This window comes from Meles meles, chromosome 14, assembly GCF_922984935.1.
Source record: "Meles meles chromosome 14, mMelMel3.1 paternal haplotype, whole genome shotgun sequence".
Lineage (NCBI taxonomy): Eukaryota > Metazoa > Chordata > Mammalia > Carnivora > Mustelidae > Meles > Meles meles.
In genome coordinates, this window is record NC_060079.1 from 28,611,045 (window position 1) to 28,626,883 (window position 15,839).

The 15,839-nt window shown below is 39.7% G+C and overlaps 1 protein-coding gene across 1 annotated transcript in view; it reads right to left on the reverse strand.

Moving 5' to 3' along the window:
- Positions 1 to 15,839, reverse strand: part of GTF2F2 (general transcription factor IIF subunit 2) — a 160,781-nt gene that overhangs the window by 54,464 nt on the left and 90,478 nt on the right. The gene's annotated exons all lie outside the window — the stretch shown is intronic.

A 15,839-nucleotide genomic window follows, 5' to 3' on the forward strand; every position in this document is an offset into this window, starting at 1 on the left:
ATGGTGTAAAATACTGATGGGGGTGGGGAGAGGAACTCTGCTCACTCTACAGTATCAACATCAGCTTCAATGGGCAATAGCATCTTTAATTTGTTGTCCAAGCTACAATACAGGTAAGTATGTGTCATTTCAGAATTATGCCATTTTGAAGAGAAAATAATTTGGCATTTTAAAATTAAGCTTAGAATATTTGTAAATTAAACATAAGTAATTCGATTTTATAAGAATTCAACAAATAAAAGATTATTAGAATCTAACAGAGGAAAAATAAACCTGTCGCTCTTCAGATAAATCTCCAAAATGTAAGAGGCTAGAAGGATTATGAAAAACATTCATTCATGAAACAATTATTTATTCATCATTACCAAATGGCAGGCGCTATGCTAGGTGACAGGAATACAGTCAATAGTAATAATTAATGATTAATAAAGACAGTGTCGCACAGTAATAAGTGCTAAAAATACAATAAAACTGAGTCATGGCATGGCAATAAGTAGGCCATGGTGGTGGGGTGGGGAGGTAGCTATACTCTTTCACCTAGGAGTGGTCAGGAGAGGCCTGTCAGAGGAGGTGACATACGACCTGAGAACTGCCTGATGGAAAGGAGGATAAGATCTAGTGAAAGACCTGTGCTTAGACTGAAAGAGCAGCCTGGAGATGGGTCTTGTTCTGAGGGACCAAGAAGGGGTCACTTTGGCTTCTATCTAGTGCATGAGAACAAGGTACGGTGGGAGAAGAGGATGAAGAAGCGTCAGGGTCCAAGGACACAGAGTTTGGAAGGTAGACATACAGGATCTTGTACATGCTAAGTAGGGAAGCGGTAAGATCTCGTCTATGCTAGTGATGCTGTGTGAAGAATGGCCCACAGGGGGAAGCAGGGAGCCACTAGTTAGGAGGCTACTGCTACAGCAGAGCCAGCCCCAGGGCAGGAGCAGTCTACGGTGCACTGGGCCCACACGTAGAAGGGTCTTACACTTGACCTGATGCAATGCTGTCCCTGTTTTGAAATTCTTAACTTAGTAAGGGACTGCAGAATTTTGTTTTGCAACAGACCCTACAAATTACGTAGTTGGTCCTAAACTTAGGTGAGTGAAGAAGGCAGCTCAGACTTGTGTAGTAGCAGCACTGAAAAGGTCAGCGTGTGCAGTGCTGGCACCGCTGACAGAACTGGAAGGTGGTCTGGCTGTGTCTTGTCACGAGAAGAGGAATCATGGATAACCCACAGGTTGTTTATTAACCTGAGTAACTGAGTAGAAATGGGGAAGACTGGAGAAAGACCTGCATTAAGGGGTGGGAAGGTGGGTAACAACCAGGAATTCAATTTCAGGAACGTGAAGCTAAGTGGCCTGTGAGACATCCAAGGGGAGCTTTCCAGCGAACTGTGGGCAAATACATGGGTGTGAAGGTCCAAAGAGAGGTCTGAGCTGGAAATACAAATTCCAGAGTTGTTGTGTATATATTTTTAAAGGGGGGGGGATCGCTTAGCAAGACAACATAGGAGGGCTAGAGTTCAAGAGATAAGCAAAAGCTACAAAGACTACAAAGGCCAGACGAAAATTAAAGAGGGTCACACTGACCAAGGGAGGAGAATACGCTAAAGACAGAGCCCTGAAGGATACCTAAGAACCTCCCTCCGAGTGACAAGCGCTCCAGTGGATCATCTACCTGTTCATGACAACACCGCAACACCCTACAGTGAGCCCTCCATGTACTAAGCCTACCAGGCGGACCCACTACTTTCCCTAAACACTCCAATTGCTTTATCCCAGATTTTGATGTGCATGTTCCTCCTAGAATCTCTCCCTCCTGCTCTTTATCTATTCAAAGCCTATGACTCTTTTCACTGACTTCATCAAATCAGTATTCTCCGAATCTTGGTATTTACTGCCTGTGTCAACTTCTCATATTGTATACAACAATATGCTACCCTAAATTATTATTCAATACCCATCTATGATCCATTTCCAAAACAGGTAAGCTCTGGTTTCCTTTAAATGCTACATTGCTTAGTATAATAGATGCATTAGATGCTTAATATGTATCTTAATGCTTAATATATATCTGTTGAACAAATGAGTAATAAATAACACCTTGAAGCTATGAAATATGGGGAAGTAACAGAAGTAGATAAATCAACTTGGCATGTAACAGCTAAAAAAGAAATGACTCATTGTGATCAAAGTCCTGGGCAGCCCGCCCGACAAAAGGCATAAAACCTAAGTCGTATACCTTTCAATCCTTCCTCATTCAACTAGTATTTACTGTGTGCCTACTAGGTGCCAGGTACTCTTCCAGTCATTAGAGATGCACCAGCCAAAAAAAGCAGGCAAAAAGTCTTGTCCTCAGGGAGCTGCAGTTTAGTGGAAATACCATTTGCTGGCAAGTTTTGTTTTATATAAACTTATTTATATAAGCCCACACCTTCTTCTATTTTCCCTACCAGCCTACTGTTTTTCAGTCTGAAAAGTTTTGGCCTGAACATTATCATTATTATTAATGCCATCCTTTCCATTTTCCTCAAATATATAACACATGATGAGAAAAGGGTTTTGGACATTCCAAGACCTTCAAAGGGCTAAAAAATTCAGTACACAGTATGTGGCAACTCTCATACTAGGACATATTCTAGAGAAGTACATCTTCAAAACAGCACAACTACCCAAAGCATTACAGAATTTACATAAACTTCCCAAAAGTAAAATAATAAACTCCACAGATATGTAAAATCATTGAAGATTCTCCTCTCCGCAGCAGATATACGGAGCTTTGAAATTAAATTATGCTATCAAAGTTCATTTTTAAGTGGTAGGAGCTGAAACTTGACAAAAATTCTAAAATGAAACAATGAAGCCATAAAATATCTTCTATAAATCCTGAAAATGTTATCCTATTTATTTTATAATGTAACAGAACCATGGTACTAACAATAGTAGTTTAAGTTGTAGGGCAATAGGATAAGGATCTTCCTATACAAGAGAGAGGGAAAGAGAACAAGCTCCCTTCCCTTTCCTACTGAAAAGTCACCCAAGCTTTTGAAAATACTAAGGCCAGAAGAGGTTCCCGGTCATCTAATGTACTGGAATTAACTGAATCTGGGCTCAAATTTCAGCTTTGCCATTCACAAACTGTGAGCCTGGGCAAATCACTTAACTCAGTTTTTTATTTGTGAAAATGCAAAGAAGATTTAAATTGAACATCTAATAGAACATGAAGCCATTTAAGAGTGGGAAGCCCACCATGCAGGCTGAGCTGTCCTACCTGAAAATCAGTTCCCCTCGGCAGACTGACTGAGTGACTTTATTTATTTAGTTAGAGAGTGAGGGAGAGAGAGAGAGAAAAAAACACAAGCAGGCTCCATGCCCAGCACAGAGCCCAATTTGGGGCTAGATCTCATGACCCTGATATCATGACCTGAGCCAAAACTCAAGAGCTGGATGTGCTTAACCAACTGAGCCATGCAGGCGTGTGTCTCCGCCCCTCTCCCCCGACCCCAACCAGGAAGTCTTTAAAAAATTTTTTTAAACAATGTCTTCTCTTTCTCTACTTATATCTAGAATTCTTTCTTAAAATTCAAGTTTTCTTGGGTACCTGTGTACCACTGTGGCTCAGTGGGTTAAAGCCTCTGCCTTCGGCTCAGGTCATGATCCCAGGGTCCTAGGATCAAGCCCTGCATGGAGCTCTCTGTTCAGCAGGGAGCCTGCTTCCCTTCCTCTCTCTCTGCCTACCTCTCTGCCTGCTTGTGATCTCTGTCAAACAAATAAATAAAATCTTAAAAAAATTTTTTTAGAGTCTCAAGCAAGGGGCGCCTGGGTGGCTCAGTGGGTTAAGCCTCTGCCTTCAGCTCAGGTCATGATCTCAGGGTCCTGGGATCGAGTCCTGCATCGGGCTTTCTGCTGCTTCCCCTCTCTCTCTGCCTGCCTCTCTGCCTACTGTGATCTCTGTCTGTCAAATAAATACATAAAATCTTAAAAAAAAAAAAAAGAGTCTCAAGCAAGAAGGACAGTCTATATGATGTTTATAAGTAAGATCTTCTTGTACTTTAGCAAACTGTTAAGAATATTTAAAGCAGGGGCGCCTGGGTGGCTCAGTGGGTTAAAGCCTCTGCCTTCGGCTCAGGTCATGATCCCAGGGTCCTGGAATTGAGCCCCGCATCGGGCTCTCTGCTTAGCAGGGAGCTTGCTTCCCTTCCTCTCTCTCTGCCTGCCTCTCTCTCTGTCTACTTGTAATCTCTGTCTGTCAAATAAATAAATAAAATCTTAAAAAAAAAAAAAGAATATTTAAAGCATAGTCACCTCAAAGTCTAAATTAGTACTTCCTAAGAGTTAAAGACTTGATTATCATCATTCCTGCAATTCCTGATTCAATTATTAAATGGTAAATGGGACCCTGATTCCCTAACAAAGAAACATGTGCTATCTTTCCTTATTCTTCAAGTGCTTCATGAAACTACAGACCAAGGGTTGAAAATTTCAGTGCCTTTAAGGATTAGACAAGCAACTTAGATTGTAAGCCAACTAGTAAGAGAAATGGACATCTGGGCTTGCAGCAAACAAAGGGAATGCCGTTCATTCCCAGGCTGGCCCATTTTGCAGTGCACCACAGGGTCACACTGACAGGGCACATTCAAAGAGAGGGTAAAGATTTGTATAATTCTTGTGACAATTTTCTGGAAGATGGCAATAATGTCTTGTTCAACGAAATATGTAAACTGCCATGATTCCCTGACAGACAAAAATAAAAAACACTGAAGGAAGGATCACCTTTTTCAAGTTTGTACAAAGACACTATATGGACTAGTGATGGTGCTAATCCTGCCTAAGTGAATTTGACCACTTCTGTGGGTTGCATTCAGCAGCAAGTTTTAAATCCTCGGAACAAATCTTCAACAAATGCAGGCAGGCCAGATCTACCCACTCAGCCCAGGAAGCAGAGATGGTTGTCCTGGTGACAAGTCCCACCACAAACTAAAAGGACGACTCAGATTTTGTGTTTAGGGCCAACCTATACATGGTATAATTTCAATGACTTTTCTTCCTTTCCCATTAAAAAAAAAAAAAAAAAGTGCCTACTCAAATACTTTGAACAGGTAATCTAATGGCTATTATTCACATGCGGTAATAAAAGGTTTAAAGTCAAATACCCAGTTTGATGCCTATTCATTCTTAAAATGTATTCAGAATTGAGAGACTAGAAAAGATCAGAATAGGATAAAAAGTAGGTACCTAAAGATAGACATTACTAAGGGGGAAAGGAATGATAAAAGTAGATGCCTGGATAATAAAGATCAACTTTCTCTAGTTCACAGTTTTACCTAAGGTGAGCCCTGTTGATTTTCAACTGTGAGTGAACAAAGACAAACTGTGTACTGAGGTATTTTTATCCTGCAAAGCTGTGAGGCTTTGTACAAACACCACCACATGCCAGCACTGCTTCTCAGGACTTAGAATTTTAATTTAAACACAGCTAAATGCATTTTTAAAAGAGTATTAATTCTTAAGAGATTCACTAATCATGGTATAACAATAAATCCGTAACTTTAAAATTTTTCTTTTTGGTCACTTATGAGAATTTAGTGAACATAAAGCTGTTAGAACAAAGATTAGATGTATTTCCTGACCTCAAGGAGCTCACTATCTAGTAGAGATAAATAAAGTTAATAAAAAGTAAAATAAAAAGCAAAATGTGATTAGTGGTTTATTAGAAAAAAGTGTAGCAGGAGCTTGGTGGAGATGGTGATTATCCTGTGTGGAAAAAACTGGTTGGTGACATTTCACATTTGAACGGAATCTTAAAGGATAATAAGGAGTTTGGAAGGCAGAAAACCAAGAACAGAGCACAGCAGACAGTGGGAGAAGAATGCACAGGATACATCTGGCAAGTGTCAAAGTCGCCAGTTTTAAAACAATGCCCATTTGAGGTGGAATGGCAGCAGAATAAGAAGGGGTTAGAACCCCAAGAGAACACGCAGAGGGGCCATGTAACTCCAAAGACAAGAGATGCTTACAGTGAGGCAATACCTACTCAGAAAGTTCCTCTCCTTTCTTCCAGTGAAAATGCCAGAGAATTTGAAAGAAGGAAATCAGATGAAAACTTTGTTGTTTAATTATGCCAGTGGTTGCGGGGGAGGTGCCTGGGTGTCTCAAGTTGGCTGAATGTCTGCCTTTGGCTCAGGTCATGATCCCAGGGTCCTGGGATTGAGCCCTGAAGCAGGCTCCCTGCTCAAAGGTTGGGGAGCTGCTTCTCCCTCTCCCTACTACTCACGCTCTCACTCTCCCTCAAATAAATAAAATCTTTATAAAAAATAATAAAGTAAAAATTATGCCAATGCTTTAATTCTTTATATATATTCCCAATAGCTTTTACAATCATTTGGAAATCCTTCTTTCATCAGAATACTAAATCTTCAGGTGTAGTCTATAGCTCAATGCTGGGGACAACAGCTGTTCATGGCTCTTCAGAGGAAATGGAGGCATTCTTACAGGGCAATCTCCCAAAGATTTTCTTCTTTTTCTTCTTCTTTTTAAAAAAAGATTGTTATCAAGGACTAAGAAGTCTTCCTGCACCAAATAACATTCCCTATGAGGAACTGTTTTAGTCTGTTAAAAAAAATTCTAGGTAAAACATTTTGCCTACCTTTTTTGGGTAGTTTTACTGCACTGGCATTTTTGCACTTTTACTACAGCTATCTATTTATAATGTGCTTTAAAACTACATTTTAATGATGACATCAGCCCCTTTCACATAATCCTTCACTTAAGGTGATAATTAAAAAGGAGTAGTACAGGGGTAAGGCTGTGAGAATAACAGCATAAGAGCATTAGCTCTTCAGAAGGATTCCTGTTCCCTGGCCTTTAAAAATTTTTTTTGATTAAAAAAGATATACAGCTCCATATTTTAAAAATCATACATCTGGGTTCCTTAGGACAGTCAAGCTGGAGAAAGACCGAAGAACATCAGAAACAGAGCTGCAGCACTGATGATGTTGAGAATGTCTAGATAAAGCATGGCTAAAGCCCACAATACCACTGGATTTTATTTATGTGAGTCAATGGATTTCTTCTATTTTTAAGCCTTTTATTTTTAATTTTTTAATGAAATTTTCATTTAATTAAGAAATGAATTTCTTTTATTTTTAGTCTGTACTGGCTTTTCTTTTTTCTTTCCTTTTCTTTTTTTCTTTTAAGATTTCATTTACTTATGTGACAGAGAGAGGCAGCGAGAGAGGGAACACAAGCAGGGGGAATAGGAGAGGGAGAAACAGGCTTCCTGCTGGACAGGGAGCCCCATGCAGGGCTCGATCCCAGGACTCTGGGATCATGACCCGCGCTGAAGGTGGACGCCTAAGACTGAGCTGCCCAAGCCCCTCCGCACTGGCTTTTCTAATAGGAAATGAAAGTACCTTAACTGATACTGATAAAAATATATTAATCATTAACCTCAACTTTCACCAAAAACTGTTTCAAATGAGACTACCAGAAAGCTACAATCTAATATTACATTTCCCAGGTCATGAAATTATCTTTATAGAATTCTGAGTTGCTGTTATGACCTCAAATTTTATTGAGGATTAAAAGAAAAATGGTTTTTAATAAAACTTATTTTTAGCTTATTACTGATTTAATAAACTTCATACAAAAATTTACATGAAAACATTAACACAGCACCACTGCATGTCCAACATTGTGTCGGTATTGGGAAGCACACAGTTTATGCTCAGCCATAGCAGTTCGACCCAGTCTAGAATTCCTGGTACTGTACACATTTCCTAAGCACCAGCACTTTCATTATTTGACTCTTATCTTTTAGTTCCCATTTTAAAAAGTTAGCATTTCAGTGTATCCAAGCTATTCATATTAACCTGACATCCGCATTTTATATGGGACGATTCGCACTGCTACCTTAGGGTGTCATCTTCTCTGGTTAGTGGCTGCTTTCTTTCCCAAAAGTATCCGTTTTAAATGCTAAGTTATACAATTACCTTATTTGTAATTCATCCTGCATTTATTTTTTAAATATAAAGGGACACAGCTATAAGAGACTCATCCTACTATGTAAGAAAAATCATTTACAAAATAATTATTCTTTACGAAATTTACACGGAAAAGAGTCAAAACTACAAGTACTAAATATATCCACATACTGGTTGAAATGTGGAAAAAAGAAAATGCTTCAGTGTTGTTATTGCATTGAACAAAAATTTTATTTGAAGAAACTTCTTTGGGCCTGAATCTAGTTCACCCACATGAATCACATGACCCACAAATTACATAAACATCTACTGAGTGGGGGGGGGGGGTCCTTTTCCTCTTCCCTTATAATAACATATGCTAAGACATCTTTTACCATAACATGAAACATCAGAAATCTAGGCAGGTAGAGTCTGGTAACCTCTCCCCAAGAAAGAAAGTGAATCACAACTTGCTTCCTACTATCTGGTGTCTTTGCATAGAAAAAAGACTGATTTTTCTCTTCTCCACTTGTCTGTAGTCTATATTCTGTTCTCAAGGAGAAAGGCTTTTCTTAGGTTTTTGATGAAAGCCCACAAACACTGAAAAAATTACAAATAAGAATTCTGAGACAAGTATTTTTAGATCAGTTGGTGACATAAACATGTAGAAGTTAAAAGTCACATATTTTCCCATTACTATGACTTTTTTATAAGAAAACACACATTAGGGTGACTGTCTTATCTATATGTCCCTTTATATTTTAAAGAGTACAACATGAATTATAAGCTTGGTGAATGTTTAATTTGTCATTTGGCTATTAAAAAAGCCTCAAGGGGGCACCTGGCTAGCTCAGTCGGTACAGTGTATAACTCTTGATCTTGGGGTTGAGTTCAAGCCCCATGTTTGACACACAAAAAAGCCTCAAGATGCTTAAAGTTACTCTTAATAAAACACTAATTAAATAATTTAAAATGACTTTTAGAGAAGGAGGGGGAGGGAGAAAGGGAGAAAGGGAGAGGAATAGAATCTCTAAGAGACTCTCTACAGAGCCCAAAACATAGTGCTTGTTCCCCAGGACCCCTGAGAGCATGATCTGAGCCAAAATCAAGAGTCAGACGCTTAACTGACTGAGGGACCCAGGCGCCCCATAAATTTTAATTAGTATGTCAAATGTGAGTTGATATTAAATATATTTACATTCACCAACTCAAAATAAATTTCCTAATATCATGCAGATCCATTCAAATGTATATCAGATAAAGAAAAAGTAACAGAAGCTGTGAAATACTTTTTCCTTTTTGTGTTTTAGCTTTTCTTGGTGGCTAAACGGATGCTTGCAGGATTTTATAATGTGATGGGATTGTACAAAGGAAAATTACAGCATAGGCTTAACTTCTTTCTTGTCCTGAATTTTATTGACTGATGGGTTCACATATTCCTTGCATTTACTGCAATACTTATTTCCACCTTTAAATGAATAACAGAATCTTACAAACTAATACAATCTTACTTATGTTTGATTAATATGGCCTATGTTCATAACATGTGGCTAATTTATCAGCTAAAATTTAATAGCAGACAGCTATAACTACTTATTACTAAATTAAATTCCCACTAAAGTAGCACTAATCATTTTTAAAGATTATTTTATATAAGTATAAAATATACTTTGTAAATATATACATTTATGTTGCTAAGAGTGTAGTTCAGCTACTATCTGCAAATATTATATAGTAAAACCTCACTGGTTAAAGAAAAAAACTCACTGACTTAGGGAAAGGTCTTCTTTGATAAAAAGGCTCTCTCCTCCAGTCCTCTGTAAATGAAAAACTATTTAATTATAACTTTATATTCTGATCAACTTTTTGTTGTTGATGAAATGTTTCTGTATTTGTTTTATAATCACTTCCCCCCTGCAAAGGAAGATATGGATGTATGGATGTATGTGCATGAGTGTGTGCACATACACATGTATACATGAATTGAAAAATCAATCAGTCCAGGTTTCAAGTGCAGCTCTGAGTTTAAAAAAAAAAAATTTAGGGGCGCCTGGGTGGCTCAGTGGATTAAGCCGCTGCCTTCGGCTCAGGTCATGATCTCAGGGTCCTGGGATCGAGCCCCGCGTCGGGCTCTCTGCTCCGCGGGGAGCCTGCTTCCTCCTCTCTCTCTGCCTACCTCTCTGCCTACTTGTGATCTCTCTCTCTGTCAAATAAATTAAAAAAAAAAAAAATTAAAAAGCTGAATGCTGCAGATTCCTACATTTCTGTACCTAGTTTTGCCATTCCTTTCTATTTCAACCCCACAAATACTTCTGGGTATTTATCATTTGTAATGCACTATGCTAAGTGCTCTGAATACAAACAGGAAGGGAATAAGAGAGAGTGAGAAATAAAGAAAAACTCACAGTCCCTGTTCTTACGAAGTTCATAGTCTTGGAGAAGATGCAACAATGCACGCCTAAACAACAGAAAACACAAATTTATATGTACCGTTAAATTGAATAGGTAAGTATGTGGGAACGTAAAAAAGGAAGTGGCAGATCCTAACTGGAGTGCGGAGCTTTGGAAGATACGAGAAAGTTTCACTGAGTAAGTAACACGTGGGTTGATTTGAAAAGCTCAGAAGGATCCTGGCAGAAGTTAGATGAGATATTCTAGGTAGAAGATGCAACATAAAACTTAGAAGTGCCCAGCACACCCAGGATAACAACGTGTAGTGTGACACAACTTGATGATGTGTGTCAAAAGGAGAACAGCTAAAAATACAGCCAAAAAGTTAGACAAGAGCCAGATTATCCAAAAACTCAATTACCATTAAATGGGACCATGCAGTCAGAAGGAGGCCCTGAAAACCGTGGAATGTGTGTGTGACATATCCAGGTGCCAGATATCTTAAGTACTGACCTGCCAATTCTGTTCTCAGACACTTCTACTTGGATGTCACCTCCATCGGGATATTTGCCTTTCCACTGATCAACAGCACCACTGTATTTCTATTCTGGCAACAAAACGGTCAGTAAACAGACGTTTTGGATAATCTGCTTGTGTGCGTGTGTGTGTTTTCCTTCAGTTTCAAAAGCTGTAAACTCCCGAACCTGAAGGGAAACACACACACACATACCACCCAGATTATACGGTGCCTGGGTGGCTGAGTTGGTTATGCGACTGCCTTCAGCTCAGGTCATGATCCTGGAGTCCCGGGATCGAGTTCTCATCACAGGCTCCCTGCTTAGCAGGGAGTCTGCTTCTCCCTCTGACCTCTCCCCCTTTCATGCTCTCTCTCTCTCAAATGAATAAATAAAATCTTAAAAAACACACAAACAACTGTAAACTCTCTGGAGCAAGAACAGTTAACTAGTAATTTTTTATTTTTTATTTTTTAAATATTTTATTTATTTATTTGACAGAGAGAGAGGTCACAAGTAGGCAGAGAGAGAAGGAGAAACAGGCTCCTCACTGAGCAGAGAGCCCGATGCGGGGCTCGATCCCAGGACCCTGAGATCACGACCTGAGCCGAAGGCAGAGGCTTAAATCACTGAGCCACCCAGGCGCCCCAACTAGTGATTTTTTAAAATTGAGCCTTACCTCAATGATCTCATGACACATGTGAAAATGTTAAGTAACGATAAAATACAGGTTGACCCTTGAATGGTGTAAGTCTGAACTGCACAGGTTCACTTATATATGGATTTTTTTTTTTTTTACAGTGCAGTACCATAAATGTATTTTTTCTTCCTTATGATTTTCTTAACATTTTTTTCTCCTCTGGCTTACTTTATTGTAAGAATACAGTAATAATACATATAAACATATAAAATATGTGTTAACTGACTACGTTATTGGTAAGACTTCCAGTCAACAGTAGCTACTAGCAGTGGTTTTGGGAAGTCGGAAGTTATATGCAGAGTTCCAGCTGTGCAAAGGGTGGACACCCCAACCCCTTGTTCAAATGTCAGCTGTACATGAGATACAACTTATAGCTTATATTACTTTCCTATTTTGATTAATTTACTCATCACTATTCTTCTTGCAGGTTAAGTACTTTCTGCTTTTTAAAGTTGTTTTTTTTTTTAAGATTTTATTTATTTATTTGACAGACAGAGATCACAAGTAGGCAGAGAGGCAGGCAGAGAGAGAGGGGGAAGCAGACTCCCTGCGGAGCAGAGAGCCCGATGCGGGGCTCAATCCCAGGACCATGGGAATTATGACCTGAGCTGAAGGCAGAGGCTTTAACCCACTGAGCCACAAAGGCGCCCCTGCTTTTTTAAGTTTTAATGTAAACTGTCAACCAAGATTTACATTAACATGGACATGGAAACTCTATGGTCTCTCCTGTCCCTTTCCCTTCATCAGTCTGAGGATTCGTAACAGAAGTGCATCCAAGCCACAACACAAGAGCCACCACCATCAGTCTGGTCCTAGAGAAATCCCCTGTCCCATGACCACTTAAGTAGGAGATGGGTTCCCAAGTCCTATTGACTCTACCTCCAAATATCCTCAAAACTTTGTCTTTCATTTCCCTTCTGATTAGAACCACTTTGTTTAGTCACTTAGACATTTTGTATACCTGGGTTATTACATCAGCCTCTAGCTTATCTCCCTGCTTTCGGTCTTACATTATGGCCAGGACGACCTATCCAAAACAGAAATCTCTTTGCTTTCCATACAGCTTCAAATTCTTCAGTGCCTCCCTAACGACCACAGCACAGAGTCCAAATTCCTTACCAAAGCATATTAAGACTGTTTAACAGATAATTTAGCAAGAATATAAAGATTTTCAATATTTTAAATCTTATCTCCTGCCACTTATTCACTCAAAAAAATACTTACTGACCACTACTACATGTCATGAACTTTTTTTTTTTCAGAGGGGGAGAGAGCACACACAAGAGAGCGAGTGTGAGCATGAGTGGGGGAAAGGGGGTGTGTGGGAAGGGCAGAGTGAGAGGAAGAAGCAGACTCCCTGCCAGAGAGCCAGATGCAGGGTTCATCCCAGGACCCTGAAATCATGACCTGAGCCAAAGGCAGATGCTTAACTGACTGAGCCACCAAGGTGCCCCGTCACGAACTATTCTAAACATTGGGGTGTGTGTGTGTGTGTGTGTGTGTGTGTGTAGAAATGAACAAAATAGACGACTGTGTGCACGTGTGTCCATGTACACACATACACACCAAAGAACCAACCATGGAAGTTTAAACTACACTAGGGCAAAGCTGGCAATAAATACAAGTAAAGTACATAGTGTATTATGAGTGGTATGGTCTGTAAGAAAATACAAGTATAGAAAGAAGTAGGTTGGTCAGGGTAGACCTTATTGGAAAGGCAAAATCTTAGAAGAGACTTGAAAGAGGCATGGACTGAGCCATGCGGTTATCTGCAGAAAGGATGTTCTCGGTAGAAAAGAAAATCTGGTGTAAAGGCCCTGATAAGGAAGTGCCTAGAGTGCTCAGGACTGCTAGGAGCTCAGAGTAAGTAAAGGGGGAATGAGGGGAGAGGAGGTAAGGATGGGGAGAAATGGGAAGAAGTAGAAGTGCGATCACGTTGATCCCGGCAGAGAACTGGAAGGACTTGAATTTTACTCTGAGTAATGAAGGAAGCATTGTTGAGTGATCAGTGAGCAGAGGAATGGCACGACTTGACAGATTCTGGAAGAACTGCTCTGACTCCTGCCAGCGCAGGAGTGGGCAGGGACAGAAGAAGGAATGCTGCTAGGAGGCTACTGCAGTGATCTAGGTGAGACTTCATGGCAGATCACGTGGGTGGTGAGAAACAGACTGTAGATGTGTAATATCTGAAGGTACGGTCAGTAAGATTTTTCTGACACACTGAACGTGTGTGTGAAAGAGGATTCAAAAATGTCACCAAGATTTTGGACTAAGAAAACAGGAGAACAGAGTTTGTACTCTGGTAGACCACTGGTAGAGCAGGTTTTGGGGGAAAGCCTGGGAGAACAGTTTTTCATGTATTTCAAGTGTCTAGTGGACATTCAACCAGGTTCTTGAATATCCAAATTTGGAGCTCAAAGCGGAAGTTTAGGGTGGAGATTCTGTTTGTTCTGCCTCAAAGAATCCCACATTCCAGGCTCACACAGAGTTCCCCAAGGTCTTCCCCAAGTCTTTATATGAGTGCATCTTTTAAGACATGTCATGTATTGTCTATTTTATGAAACTCACATGATTATCATCCCCTGAATCACCCTGTTTCCTTAAGTCACTTAAGTAACTGAAATATGTAATGGCTGGTCTCTTAGCACACTCAAAAGGCTGAACAATTTTTGTATCTTTTGGTAAGAAAAAAAGCAGTCATTTCATTAACACAACAGGCAACTTGCCTAATCTCACCATCAGAAATCTTTACAAACCTTTAAAGAAAATTAGGACCACAAAAAAAGATCTTGGCAAGCAGCTCAGTAACCAGATTTTGTACTTTGCAATTTCAGTGGTTATTTGAAGATGATAAGTCTTCAAAAACACATACTCTGGGCACCTGGGTGGCTCAGTGGGTTAAGCCTCTGCCTTAGCTCAGGTCATGATCCCAGAGTCCTGGGATCGAGCCCCGCATCTGGCTCTCTGCTCAGCAGGGAGCCTGCTTCCTCCTCTCTCTCTGCCTGCCTCTCTGACTGTGATCTCTGTCTGTCAAATAAATAAATAAAATCTTATAAAAACACACACACACACACACACTCACACACTGTATGATCAACTTCATAGGCTAAACACAAAGACAGAAACACCTCCTGCCTGTGTTCCAAAGTTATTTTCAGTTATAAAAAATTTTCATTTTGTCATCCTTTTCCTTGCCCCGGGGAGGCATTTAAATGAGAAGAATTATTGGACAAGAAAACAGTCTTTTTGTTTCATTCCTGAGAGACACACTCTAACCTAATTGAGAAAGGAGAGAAATTAAAAAGATGATGGGGCATTATAGAGGATCCAGCTCAAGCAGCCACCTTTTTATTTTTTTAAAGATCTATAGATTTATTTTAGAGAGCGAGAGAGAGCACGTGCGCACGTGCGGCGGGGGAGTAGGGCAGAGAGAGAGGGAGAGAGAATCTTTAAGCAGACTCCATGTCAGGCGGGGAGCCTGACGTGGAGCTTGATCCCAAGACCTGAGATCACCACCTAAACTAAAACCAAGCACTGGATGCTTAACTAACTGCACCACCCAGGCGCCCCTCAAGCAGCTACTTCCAGCTGTGAGAACCCTGCGATCCAGGGAGGCTACTGCTAGCACCCGAACAGTGTGCTCCCCATTATGAGCTCTGGATAGCTATAATCTGCTAAAATGTAAATTCCACAAGGGCAGAGAGTTTTGCCTGTTTTTGTTCACTACTCTTTGACACAGTAGTGCTGAATAAACAAACTTACAATTCTGAAGTACACAAGGCTAAAATACATTCAATATAAAGTATAAAACAAGGGGTGCCTTGCTGGCTCAGTTAATACGGCACATGACTCTTAATCTTAGGGCTGTGAGTTCGAGCCCCACAGGACGTGCAGAGTTTACTCAAAATAAAAAAAGGCTCCAGGGTTTTAAAAAATTGCTCTCTGAAAGTCATAAAATTGGAGTACCAAGAATTTGCAATCGCCATCTTCAAATATTAATTACAAAATGGTAACCATATACAACACTGGGGGAGGGAGGATCTTATGTGAAATCTCTAACAAAGTAGTAAGTTTATAAAAAGTTCTCTGTAAATCAAGAGAAAAGGATGATATTCTAGCAACTATACTTGCTTTATACTGTATAGTATTTTAGAAATTTCATTATGCAAAAAGTATAGCCTTTAAAAATAAAATAGTACAAATACATTACATGTGTTTAGAGAATCAAGATCTATAATGTTGACTAGTATAAAAAGAAGTATAAAAAGTTTGACTCCAGGTTATA